This window comes from Hyla sarda, unplaced genomic scaffold (assembly GCF_029499605.1).
Source record: "Hyla sarda isolate aHylSar1 unplaced genomic scaffold, aHylSar1.hap1 scaffold_509, whole genome shotgun sequence".
NCBI classification, from domain to species: Eukaryota; Metazoa; Chordata; class Amphibia; order Anura; family Hylidae; genus Hyla; species Hyla sarda.
Window position 1 is genome coordinate 167,501 of NW_026610520.1, and position 5,000 is coordinate 172,500.

Here is a 5,000-nt window from a genome sequence, read left to right on the forward strand (position 1 = left end):
CCCGGGCCAGGGTGCGCTCTTCCCGGGTACGCCCGTCCGGGAGGCCCCCGGGCGAGACTTCCGGGGGACCGGCCAAAGTCCCCCAGGCCCGGTCCTCCGCAGGGGGACGAGCCGGCCGGCGTACCTGGGCCAGGGTGCACTCTTCCCGAGTAAGCTGTCGCCGAAGGACGGGGGTAGAAGGGAAGCACGCGGTACCCCAAAGAGGACACCGGGAGGCGCCAGCGTTCAGCGAGGAGCCGCTTCCCGAGAAGGGGGACGAGCCTGCCGGCTTACCCGGGCCAGGGTGCACCCTTCCCGGGTACTCTCTTCCGGGAGGCCCCCGGCGGGACCTCCGGGGGGGGGGGTGGGGGGGGGGGGGAAACGGCCAAGGTCCCCCGGGCCCGGTTCTCCGCAGGGGGAGGAGGCATGGCACGAGCCCGGGCCTCGGCGAGCCTTCCCCGGGCAAGGGCTCCGGGGAAGGCGGCGTTGGAAACTTGAGAGAGTTTGGAGGGCCAGTCTCGCACGCTAGAGCAAGGTTGCCCTGAGCATAAAATTGAGAAAAAATAAAATAAAAATTCCGCAGAGGTGGGGGGAGAGGTGGTCAGACTACCCGAGGAGGGCGCACCATAGCCGGGTATGCCCCCGCGGAGGGTCCCCTGTGAGACTTCCGGTGGGACTTTGAAAGAAAAAAAAAAATAAAATAAAATCAAAGCCCCCCCCCCTGGTTCTCTCGAGGGCACCCGGCCGGACGACTACCCGAGGAGGGCTCACCTCCCCTGGGCAAGGTCTCCGGAAGGGTCACCCGGACGACTTCCAGGCCTGACGATTATCTCGAAACCGAGAACCGCTATGAGAACAGATTCGAAGGCCGTATCCGGGTGACAGTTCCACGAGTCGGGCATGACAGAGTGGCACGCGTTCATAAAACTGCATAGCAGCATGGCGACCGGCGACCTCAGAACGGCCACCTGCCTGGGGATAGCAGGAGAGCGAGAAGCACGGCTGCTCTCTCGGGGTACGCCAGGGCCGAGCGCGGGCTCGCCTGCGGAAGAACCCCTGCCTTCTCCCACGGTGAATTCCGGGGGGGGGGGGGGGAGACGGGGCCGGTTCACGTACCCGACCCGGGGCTTGCGCGGTCCCCGGGCAAAGCCTCCGGAAGGGTCCCCTTACACGCACAGACCCGGAGAGGCTAAAAGGGCGGGAGGCGCGGGTCCCTGTACCCAGGCAGGGCGCGCCGTCCTTGGGAACAGGATGGGCGACACGTACCCCTGACAGAATACGAGTCCCGGCTGTCAGCCCTGGGGGAGTCGTGAGTCCCTGTGCCCAGGCAGGGTCCACCGAACTCGGGCAATGCCTCTGGAAGGGTCCCCTGACGGACTTCCAGGCCTCGGGACATTTGAGAAGGATCAAGGGCGGGAGGCGCGGGTCCCTGTACCCAGGCAGGGCGCGCTATCCTTCGGCAAAGGATCGTCGACGCGGACCCCCCCGCGGCGGGGAAGGGGAAGCGTCGACATATTCGACATAGTCGAGCGAGTACGACGTCCGGTCGGCCGAGGGCCCCCGATGCCCCTGGACCCCCCCCCCCCCCGGGGTGGGCCAGACGGAAAAATGTCAAAGTCTGGTTGTCGGCCAGGGGTAAGTGTGTGTCCCTGTGCCCAGGCAGGGTGCACCGAACCCGGGCGAGGCCTCCGGAAGGGTCCCCTGACAGACCTCCAGGCCTCGGGACTTTTGACAGAGAACCAGGGCGGGAGGCGCGGGTCCCTGTACCCAGGCAGGGCGCGCTATCCTTGGGCACAGGATCGTCGACGCGGACCCCCCCGCGGCGGGGAAGGGGAAGCGTCGACATATTCGACATAGTCGAGCGAGTACGACGTCCGGTCGGACGAGGGCCCCCGATGCCCCTGGACCCCCCCCCCCCCCCCCCCCTCCGGGGTGGGCCAGACGGAAAAATGTCAAAGTCTGGTTGTCGGCCAGGGGTAAGTGTGTGTCCCTGTGCCCAGGCAGGGTGCACCGAACCCGGGCGAGGCCTCCGGAAGGCTCCCCTGACGGACTTCCAGGCCTCGGGACATTTGAGAAGGATCAAGGGCGGGAGGCGCGGGTCCCTGTACCCAGGCAGGGCGCGCTATCCTTGGGCAAAGGATCGTCGACGCGGACCCCCCCGCGGCGGGGAAGGGGAAGCGTCGACATATTCGACATAGTCGAGCGAGTACGACGTCCGGTCGGCCGAGAGCCCCCGATGCCCCCGGGGTGGTGCCGACGCGCCAACCCGGAGTCAAGAGGGAAAATGTTAAAAGTCGGGTGGTTGGCCCGTGGGAAGTGTGTGTCCCTGTGCCCAGGCAGGGTGCACTGAACCCGGGCAAGTCATCTGGAAGGGTCCCCTGACAGACCTCCAGACATGATGATTATCTCAAAACTGAGAACCACTATGAGATCGTATTTGAAAGCCGAATCCAGGCGACAGTTCCATGAGCTGGGCATGTCGGAGTGGTACGCTTTCATAAAAGTGTATCACAGCATAGCGACCGGGTATCTTAGAACGGCCTCCTGTGCCAGAGAGCTGGGACGTCGAGCGAGTCGAGCCAGTCTGGCGGGCGGTCCGCCGAGGGTGCCCGTCCCCCCGGACCCCCCCAGTGTGGGCCAGACAGAAAATGTCAAAGTCCGGTTGTCGGCCAGGGGTAAGTGTGTGTCCCTGTGCCCAGGCAGGGTGCACCGAACCCGGGCGAGGCCTCCGGAAGGGTCCCCTGATGGACTTCCAGGCTTTGGAACATTTGAGAGAGATCAAGGGCGGGAGGCGCGGGTCCCTGTACCCAGGCAGGGCGCGCTATCCTTGGGCACAAGATCGTCGACGCGGACCCCCCCGCGGCGGGGAAGGGGAAGCGTCGACATATTCGACATAGTCGAGCGAGTACGACGTCCGGTCGGCCGAGGGCCCCCGATGCCCCTGGACCCCCCCCCGGGGTGGGCCAGACGGAAAAATGTCAAAGTCTGGTTGTCGGCCAGGGGTAAGTGTGTGTCCCTGTGCCCAGGCAGGGTGCACCGAACCCGGGCGAGGCCTCCGAAAGGCTCCCCTGACGGACTTCCAGGCCTCGGGACATTTGAGAAGGATCAAGGGCGGGAGGCGCGGGTCCCTGTACCCAGGCAGGGCGCGCTATCCTTGGGCAAAGGATCGTCGACGCGGACCCCCCCGCGGCGGGGAAGGGGAAGCGTCGACATATTCGACATAGTCGAGCGAGTACGACGTCCGGTCGGCCGAGGGCCCCCGATGCCCCTGGACCCCCCCCCCCCCGGGGTGGGCCAGACGGAAAAATGTCAAAGTCTGGTTGTCGGCCAGGGGTAAGTGTGTGTCCCTGTGCCCAGGCAGGGTGCACCGAACCCGGGCGAGGCCTCCGGAAGGGTCCCCTGACAGACCTCCAGGCCTCGGGACTTTTGACAGAGAACCAGGGCGGGAGGCGCGGGTCCCTGTACCCAGGCAGGGCGCGCTATCCTTGGGCACAGGATCGTCGACGCGGACCCCCCCGCGGCGGGGAAGGGGAAGCGTCGACATATTCGACATAGTCGAGCGAGTACGACGTCCGGTCGGACGAGGGCCCCCGATGCCCCTGGACCCCCCCCCCCCCCCCCCTCCGGGGTGGGCCAGACGGAAAAATGTCAAAGTCTGGTTGTCGGCCAGGGGTAAGTGTGTGTCCCTGTGCCCAGGCAGGGTGCACCGAACCCGGGCGAGGCCTCCGGAAGGCTCCCCTGACGGACTTCCAGGCCTCGGGACATTTGAGAAGGATCAAGGGCGGGAGGCGCGGGTCCCTGTACCCAGGCAGGGCGCGCTATCCTTGGGCAAAGGATCGTCGACGCGGACCCCCCCGCGGCGGGGAAGGGGAAGCGTCGACATATTCGACATAGTCGAGCGAGTACGACGTCCGGTCTGCCGAGAGCCCCCGATGCCCCCGGGGTGGTGCCGACGCGCCAACCCGGAGTCAAGAGGGAAAATGTTAAAAGTCGGGTGGTTGGCCCGTGGGAAGTGTGTGTCCCTGTGCCCAGGCAGGGTGCACTGAACCCGGGCAAGTCATCTGGAAGGGTCCCCTGACAGACCTCCAGACATGATGATTATCTCAAAACTGAGAACCACTATGAGATCGTATTTTAAAGCCGAATCCAGGCGACAGTTCCATGAGCTGGGCATGTCGGAGTGGTACGCTTTCATAAAAGTGTATCACAGCATAGCGACCGGGTATCTTAGAACGGCCTCCTGTGCCAGAGAGCTGGGACGTCGAGCGAGTCGAGCCAGTCTGGTGGGCGGTCCGCCGAGGGTGCCCGTCCCCCCGGACCCCCCCAGTGTGGGCCAGACAGAAAATGTCAAAGTCCGGTTGTCGGCCAGGGGTAAGTGTGTGTCCCTGTGCCCAGGCAGGGTGCACCGAACCCGGGCGAGGCCTCCGGAAGGGTCCCCTGACGGACTTCCAGGCTTTGGAACATTTGAGAGAGATCAAGGGCGGGAGGCGCGGGTCCCTGTACCCAGGCAGGGCGCGCTATCCTTGGGCACAAGATCGTCGACGCGGACCCCCCCGCGGCGGGGAAGGGGAAGCGTCGACATATTCGACATAGTCGAGCGAGTACGACGTCCGGTCGGCCGAGGGCCCCCGATGCCCCTGGACCCCCCCCCCGGGGTGGGCCAGACGGAAAAATGTCAAAGTCTGGTTGTCGGCCAGGGGTAAGTGTGTGTCCCTGTACCCAGGCAGGGTGCACCGAACCCGGGCGAGGCCTCCGGAAGGCTCCCCTGACGGACTTCCAGGCCTCGGGACATTTGAGAAGGATCAAGGGCGGGAGGCGCGGGTCCCTGTACCCAGGCAGGGCGCGCTATCCTTGGGCAAAGGATCGTCGACGCGGACCCCCCCGCGGCGGGGAAGGGGAAGCGTCGACATATTCGACATAGTCGAGCGAGTACGACGTCCGGTCGGCCGAGGGCCCCCGATGCCCCTGGACCCCCCCCCGGGGTGGGCCAGACGGAAAAATGTCAAAGTCTGGTTGTCGGC